Source organism: Pistacia vera, unplaced genomic scaffold (assembly GCF_008641045.1).
Source record: "Pistacia vera cultivar Batoury unplaced genomic scaffold, PisVer_v2 Contig302, whole genome shotgun sequence".
Lineage (NCBI taxonomy): Eukaryota > Viridiplantae > Streptophyta > Magnoliopsida > Sapindales > Anacardiaceae > Pistacia > Pistacia vera.
The window spans coordinates 142,429-151,913 of NW_022196116.1; positions in this window are offsets into that span (position 1 = coordinate 142,429).

The window sequence follows — 9,485 nt, forward strand, 5'->3', positions numbered from 1 at the left end:
ACAAATTTTCTTCTGAAAATCCTATCATTTCATAAGCCTTTAAACAATATATATGTCTGCCTAGATATGATATTCACACATACATACATGTCCAAAACCACAGAGAGCATATGGTATAGAAGATCAGATGAAAGCAGACTATTTTATGCCTATTCTTAAACTATCAGGCTGACAACATGACAGACTTTAACAAAGAAATATTTATCAGAGGGAAATTATGATGTATGTAGTTCAGAGAGGTACCTTAAGAAAATGGAAGTAGACTGTTTTCTACCTACTATCACACTTTGTTGATTGTAAAAGAGACATTGAAGGTTTAAACCTGACTGATTCTCCACCTGCCGTGGATACAAATTTGCAAAGTCAAGAGTCAAGAATATAAAATAAAAACTATAAAATGAAAGAGAATGAAGATAGAGACAGAACAGTAGGACACCAATCCAAACTACCAAGGCTTCTCCATAATCAGACATTAAATACAAAAGAAAATAAGAATAAGACAGTCTATTCACACTCCCAATAATCAATTCAAGCAAACCAGCCTAACCGTTTGGCTAGATTTTATTCATTATACACTCTAACATATAATCAACTCTTTTAAGAACAAACCCTAAACAGAACAAACAAACGAAAAACCTTAAAAACAACCAAACATGTAAAATAAAGAACATTCATTACACACTGCTACATACAATGAGATTGGTGCGTGACATTGTTAATCGGGTGGTCAACCCGTAAACTTATAGGCCTCTGCACATATAGAGTACTCTTTCCCGCCAATAGCAGTGCACACCCAGTTTCCTAGCTGATATACCATACCTCATTAACAAAATGTAGTATCAAACATCACAAATGAAGGACATCATATAATCAACTCTGTTAAAAATAAAAATCTAGTTTTGGCTTCATCCTGCAACCCAAAAATATATAAGACATGCTATTCACACTCCCAATAATCAATTCAAGCAAACCAGCCCCACCGTTTGGCTGGATTTTATTCATTACACACTCTAGCATATAATCAACTGTTTTAAGAACAAACCATAAACTAAACAAACAAACAAAAAACCTTAAAAACAACCAAACATGCAAAACCAAGAACATTCATTACACATCATCGTCGACCTTAGTTCAGTCATCCTTTATCGTCGTCGTTACCCCACGACCCTAAACCAAACAAACAAACAAAAAACCTTAAAAACAACTAAACATGCAAAACCAAGAACATTCATTACACATCGTCGTCAACCTTAGTTCAGTCATCCTCTATCGTTGTCGTTACCCCACGACCCTAAACCAAACAAACAAACAAAAAACTTTAAAAACAACCAAACATGCAAGTAAGAAAAAACCAAGAACAAATAAGAAAAACCAAAAACTTAGAAGTGCAGTAAAATAAGAAAAAACCAAAGCACAAACAAGAAAACCAAGAAGAAACTTTTGGTTAACCATTCAGTTTTCATTGTTTAGTCGTTGTCGATGATTTATACTGTTAATAACGCCGACTTTAGTTTAGTCGTCCTCCACCTTCGTTGTTACCCCATGATTCTCTCCCTTAGACGTTCAGTGAACTTACTCTACCACTATCATCGATTTTAACTTCTCAATTGTCGTCGATGATGGTCTCCAAACAATGACAACAGCTTCGTTCAAAAGCTTCTTTCAGAGAGTTAGAGACAAATGAGAAGGAAACGAAGAGGCAAGCCAAAAGTTTTGCTTTATTTTGGTTTATTTGATTTTTGCCAAAGTCAACTTAATGGGACACGTGTCAATCTCTAAAGTGATCTTCCAAAAGAAGTTTCGCTCCAGATATCGAGGTGATAATTTGAAAGTTAAAAGTTTGATGGCTGTACAAAATTATTATATTGCCCTTTATGAAACGAAAATCACTAATAGTACAAAACATAAAGTACTTATTTGTCGTTTCTAAACCTTTTGGGTACCCATTTGTCGTTATGGCAAACCTTTTCTTTACACATGACATAATAAGGTGAATTGAACTGAGTTTGTCTGGTCTCCATTTGGGGATTTTATAAACAATTTTTGTTTGAGCTATGTCGTTCATGTTGTTGTTGGTATTGCCTTGGACTATAAGAAAATATTTGTATTATTTACCAACTCATTGATCCCACCCTCACCTCAGTCCCCATATTTCACCCTATTAATAGTTATTTGTACCAATCGTATCTACTCCCTCTTCTTTTCCGACAGCTTGGTTAGACCCTCAGTGACAGATTTCAAAATCTTTTTTTTTTTCTTTCTTTTTTTTAGTTATTTTTTTGAATTTGAATTTTGAATATTGTTTGAAGTTGTATAGACGTGAGTTATTGTTTCAGTTAGCAATGCAGAAAACACAAGCAAATAGCTTATTTAGATATCATGTGGCGCACCATATTATTATTCTTGCGCCATGTGGTAAAGTCGTTGAGTTTCTAAACTACTTAATTTTCACTATAATAATGTCATGGACAATGATAATTTGCATCGAATTTTTGTACCGATGCACGTGGCATCTAGTCAGACGTGGTCACGTTAGAGATAACATATGTCTTCTATGAATGAACAGTCGTCCAACAATTATGGATGTCCATCCATATTTAGTGGACAAGCATCTACGAAAATAACAATGAACAAAATAAAATAATAGATGGGTGTCCATCTCTTTTAGAAGGGGATACATGTCTTATCAGCTTCTTCTCTTTTGTGAGCTTCCTTTCATTTCTTATTATTTTCTTCTTGCTCAGCAACCTTCTTTAATCTCTTATCTTTCTGTTCCTACTCTACAACCTTCTTTAATCTTTTATCTTTTTCTTCCAGCTCAGCAACCTTCTTTAATCTCCTATCTTTTTATTCCTGCTCAACAACCTTTTCAAATCTCTTATCTTTTTCTTCTTGCTCAGCAACGTTATTTCTCTTATCTTTCTCTTCCTGCTCTAGAGCCTTATTCAGCCTTTTCTCATACTCTACTTGTTCAACATCCTGTTTAAACTTGTTCTCATTTTCTACCTGCGCGAATAAAATCTTTTTATTTGCCTCCTATGTCAATGGACGGCTGTCCATCCAATAGGGACGACCATCCATTGAATATGAATGCTCGTCCATATAATATGGATGAGCGTCCATTCTAATTGTTTTATAATTTAAACTATAGACGACCGTCCATTCAAGGTGGATGCCCGTCCATAATAAATACTCTCGTGCATATATTGTTATTTTTGTACGAGATAGATGGACGGGAGTCCATTTGAAATGAACGATCGTTCATTTACGGATGACTTACTAGTATCCAACATGACTGCATCTAATTCGGATGTCATGTACGTCGGGACAAAAATTCGATTGTCAACATTTAGTGTCCGTAGCATTATTGTTTTCCACTAAGGCCAATTGTGGGTTATTTTTGAGTGGATAGATAGCAGTATTATGCACACACACACACACACACACACACACACACACATATACCTCAACAAGAAGATGCAACATATACTCGTCCAAACCAACTACATAGATGTAGGACTGTAAATGAGCCAAGTCGAGTCGAGTCGAGTCGAGTCGAGTTTAGTTTTTGAATTATCGAGCTTGACTCGTTTGCTACAAGTTTTTGTTCGAGCTCGAGCATGTCGAGCCTAGGAAAAGTGACTTGAACTCGAGCTCGAGCCGGCTTGTGAGCCTAGCTCGTTTTCTGATTGCAATTTCATCCCTCAAAGCAAACTTGGTTTCAAGCTTTAAGGGATGAAATTGCGGTTTGTGTGAGTGTTTTTACAGTTGATGAGATCGGCGACGACGACGAAGATCACTGATTTCACAGTGAGGTCACTGGTTTGGGGTTAGGGTTCTTCTTCAGGTGAATGTTTGGGATTTAGGAATTGGGGTGAAATATGGTGTTTTACAATTTTGCACTTGGGGGGTGGTAAATGTCAGTTTTTTAAAATTTTGTAACTTTTATGTAACCGTTTAGGAATTGGGGATGAAATAAGGTGTTTTATAATTTTGCACTNAGCAACCTTGTTTAATCTCTTATCTTTTTCTTCCTGCTCAGCAACCTTCTTTAATCTCCTATCTTTTTCTTCCTGCTCAACAACCTTTTCAAATCTCTTATCTTTTTCTTCTTGCTCAACAACCTTCTTTCTCTTATCTTTCTCTTCTTGCTCTAGAGCCTCATTCAGCCTTTTCTCATACTCTACTTGTTCAACATCTTATTTAAACTTGTTCTCATTTTCTACCTGCACAAATAAAATCTTTTTATTTGCCTCCTATGTTAATGGACGGTCGTCCATCTAATAGGGACGACCGTCCATTGAATATGAACGCTCGTCCATATAATATGGACGAGCGTCTATTCTAATTGTTTTATAATTTTATAATTTAAACTATAGACGACCGTCCATTCAAGGTGGATGCTCGTCCGTAATAAATGGACTCCCGTGCATATATTGTTATTTTTGTACGAGATAGATGGATGAGAGTCCATTTGAAATGAACGGTCGTTCATTTATGGATGACTTATTAGTGTCCAACACGGCTGCGTCTAATTCGGATGTCACGTACGTTGGGACAAAAATTCGGTTGTCAACATTCAGTGTCCGTAGCATTATTGTTTTCCACTAAGGCCAATTGTGGGTTATTTTTTAGTGGATAGATAGGAGTATTATGCACACACACACACACACATATATACCTCAACAAGAAGATGCAATAGGTACTCGTCCAAACCAACTACATAGATGTAGGACTGTAAATGAGCCGAGCCGAGTCGAGTTGAGTTTTTGAATTATCGAACTCGACTCGTTTGCTACAAGTTCGAGTTCGAGCCTGTCGAGCCTAGGAAAAGCGACTCGAACTCAAGCTCGAGCCGGCTCGCGAGCCTAGTTCGTTTTCTGATTGCAATTTCATCCCTCAAAGCAAACTTGGTTTCAAACTTTAAGGGATGAAATTGCGGTTTGTGTGAGTGTTTTTACGGTTGACGAGATCGGCGCTAGCGATAGAGATCATTGATTTCATAACGAGGTCACTGGTTTAGGGTTAGGGTTCTTCTTTGGGTGAATGTTTGGGATTTGGGAATTGGGGATGAAATATGGTGTTTTACGATTTTGCACTTTGGGGGAAGGGGGGTAAATGTCAATTTTTTAAAATTTTGTAACTTTTATATAACAGTTAAGTCCCTCATGGTTTATAAAACTCACCAAAAGCACCTTGCTCACGTTAGATAGCCAAAGCTCGTGAGCCCATAAGCCGAGCCCCCCATGATCGAATGATCGTCCAACAATTAGGGATGTTCGTCCATATTTAATGGACAAGCGTCTACGAAAATAACAATGAACAAAATAAAATAATAGACGGGCGTCCATCTCTTTTAGAAGGGGATACACGTTTTATCAATTTCTTCTCCTTTGTGAGTTTCCTTCCATTTCTTATCATTTTCTTCCTGTTAGCAACCTTCTTTAATCTCGTATCTTTTTGTTCCTGCTCAATAACCTTCTTTGATCTCTTATCTTTTTCTTCGTGCTCAGCAACCTTCTTTAATCTCCTATCTTTTTCTTCCTGCTCAGCAACCTTTTCAAATCTCTTATCTTTTTTCTTCTTGCTCAGCAACCTTCTTTCTCTTATCTTTCTCTTCCTGCTTTAGAGCTTTATTCAACCTTTTCTCATACTCTACTTGTTCAACATCCTATTTAAACTTGTTCTCCTTTTCTACCTGCGTAAATAATTTTTTTTTATTTGCCTCCTATGTCAATGGACGGTCATCCATCTAATAGGAAAGGTTGTCCATTGAATATGGATGCCTGTCCATATAATATGGACGAGCGTCCACTCTAATTGTTTTATAATTTTATAATTTAAACTATGGACTACTGTCCATTCGAGGTGGACGCCCATTCGTAATAAATGGACTCGCATCCATATATTGTTATTTTTGGACGAGATAGATGGATGAGAGTCCATTTGAAATGAACGACCGTTTATTTATGGATGACTTATTAGTGTCCAACATGGCTGCGTCTAATTCAAATGTCACGTACATCGGGACAAAAATTTGGTTGTCAACATTCAGTGTCCGTAGCATTATTGTTTTCCACTAAAGCCAATTGTGGGTTATTTTTGAGTGGATAGATAGGAGTATTATGCGCACGCACACACATATATATACCTCAACAAGAAGATGCAACAGGTACTCGTCCAAACCAACTACATAGATGTAGGACTATAAATGAGCCAAGCCGAGCCGAGTCGAGTTTTCGAGTTTTCAACTTATCGAGCTCGGCTCGTTTGCTATAGGTTTGAGCTCGAGTTCGAGCGTAGGAAAAGTGACTCAAACTCTAACTCGAGCTCAAGCCAGCTCGCAAGCCTAGCTCGTTTTCTGATTGCAATTTCATCCCTCAAAGCAAACTTGGTTTCAAGCTTTGAGGGATGAAATTGCAGTTTGTATGTGTAATACCCCGTACTTTTTTTAATGGAGTTTAATTAAATTTTATTTTGTGATTTTGGGGGTAAAGTGTAATAATTTGAAAGTTTTAGGGAGTACAATGTAATAGCCAAAATAAGTGAGGACTAAATTGAAATTTTCCAAAAATTTTGATGAACAATGACCATTCAATGAAAAGAAAAAACGGAGAAGAAGAAGAAGGAAAAAAAAAAGAGAGGAAAAGAGAGAAGGAAAAAGGAGAGAAAGAAGAAGAAGAGAAGGAAAGGAAGAGGAAATGAAAGAAGGGAGAGGAAGATGGAACCAATAATAGAGAGAGAGAGAGGAGAGAAGAGAACGACAGAAGTGGCTGGAAAAGTGGCTGTCGGAGAGCAAATTTCAGTGATCGGAAAGAGCAAAGGGAGATTGAGCAAATGGGAGGGAAGCAAGTGGGGGCATTATTAGAAGATTTCAATCATTTTTCGGCTTAAGGGTAGAGCTTCAAACTGTGAGTGGAAAAATCTAAACCCCCAACTTTCTTTTTAACAAAGTTATCTCTAAATGCTCTTTTATACTTGTTGATTGTTTTTAAATTGCCCAATATGTTTGATTTATTTATATAATGAGCTTTATTGCAATGTTATTGTTGGAAATTGTTGATTGACATGAGAAAGCTGGAATTTTGATGTTTTGTGGCAATAGTTCGAAAAGAAATGAAAATGGGTTGAAATTGTTAGATTTGCAAATATTTGAGAACTTGCATTCATATTTTTAAGTAGTGCAATTATTATATTTTATGAGAAAGATGTTTGAGAATAAGAATGAGATGATAGTGGGTTTCGAACTACCCTACGTAGTGCCCAACCCCCTCATGATGTTGATTTGATTCTACACATATGTGTGATTTGATATTGCCGGCCCAAGTGGGTCGAAGGCCCAAGCGAGGCAAATATCGCTTCACATGATTGATATTGCTAGCCCAAGTGGGTCGAAGCCCGAGCGAGGCGGATATCACTACACATGATTTGATTTGCCGACCCAAGTGGGTCGAAGGCCCGAGCGAGGCAGATATCGCTACACAGGATATGATTTTGCCAGCCCAAGTGATGCTTGGACTCACTGGGTCGAAGGCTTGAGCGGTGATCGATTCCGCCTAGCAGGATGGATTTAGTGGTTCAACCCCTGCGATGTTAGATCTTGTCGGGTTGGATGGATTTACCCTTGGGTACTAGTTGGGTGAGAGTTTTCACATGTGATTGAGAGATAGTTTGAATATGTACATGTATGTATATCATTTATTTGAAAATGGGAACTTATAAATGTAAATGTTATCTGTATATGAACTGTTTCTTAGAAATGATGTTTTTAGAGAAACATGAGTATTGATTCGTTTACCATAATAGTGTTCAGAAAGAAGTCTTGCGATGGGAGATTTCAACATGTGTTATGAAAGATGGCTTATATTATAATATGTGTTTACAAAAATGAAATTTTATCAGCATGAGTGTTTTTATTGTATATTGAAATGTTTGATTACATACTAACCTATTCCCTACTCACTGAGCATTTCTAGCTCACCCCTCGTTTTCAAATGTTTTTCTTTTCCTCCATCAGGTCTAGAAGGTGATCATGCAGAGGAGTGAATTCCACTTAAGGTTGGGCCACACGACTCTATTTCATCATAGATTCTATAGTTGTGTTTTATTTTCCGCTGTAAAGTTTATGTTTTCTTCATCATGTATTTATTTCTTGTTCTAGATTAGTAAAGATATGGAAAAATCTAATACCATACATTTCATTTTGTGACAATTTCAATTACATTTGTTTTTATGCAAATGACGTTACATTTTTATGATATTTTATTTATAAACAGGTTTTATAGTTTTCCCACATGGCACGTCTCGATCACTCGAGTCTCATGGGTGCGCCCGGAGCCTATGGGATAAGGAGAGTCGGGATGGGTCGTGTCAGTATAAGTGTTTTTATGGTCGACGAGATTGGTGACGGCGACGGAGATAACTGATTTCACGACGAGGTCACTGGGTTTAGGTTAGGGTTCTTCGTCAGGTGAAGGTGAATGTTTGGGATTTGGGAATTAGGGGTGAAATATAGTGTTTTACGATTTTGCACTTTGGGGGGGTAAATGTCAGTTTTTTAAAATTTTGTAACTGTTATATAACGTTAAGTCCCTCATGGTTTATAAAACTCACCAAAAGCACCTTGCTTATGCGAGTCAGCCCAGGCTCGCAAGCCCACAAGCCGAGCCCCCCCATGATCGAACTCGACTCGGTTTATAAATCGAGTTCGAGTCATGTCGACTCGACAAGTGTCGAGTCGAGCTTCAGATGAGTCGAGCCAGGCTGGCTCGTGAGCGACTCAACTCATCTGACAGTCCTACATAGATGTAGTGAAGACCTATTCATTACACGCGATATGTTCTTGGCATGGCAGCAGGCAGCCTTTTAAAATAATTGGTTCTAGTTATAAAGGAAATAGTTTTATTATGTAGTTGACTCATAATACCGAAATATACAACTTTAATAAACCCAATTTTCATTCATTTCTACTATCTCTTTCCTTAAGAGTAGTACTTCAATTACAATTTTTTATACAACCTTGATGTGATAACTCACAATTGATCAACTCGCAGTAAATTTCATCTTTTCAAATACAAACGGATCAATCGTGAACTACCACCTAGAATCGTATAAAAAATTGTAAATATAATTTTATTGTTTCCTTAATTGAAGTCATCCATCATTTGGAAAAGAGTGCATTAATTTTATTTACATTTTAACTCTTATCATTGGGTAGTTATTCTTCTCTTGGGGCTATTGTTTATCGTCTCGAGTGGCACCTAGAGTAATATTCAAGACATTTTTATTTTTTTTTTCAAGAGAAATTACTTTGGGACGATATTGTTCCAGACTGTCCTTTCTAACATCTAGCATTCATATTAAAAATCCAACTCCGTTGCCAAGTCTTATAAGATCAAAGAAATTAAAGGCGCATATATATAAATAACTCAAATATGGCTAAAAAGAATTTATAACACTTCCGAGGAACATAAAACTTTCATTGG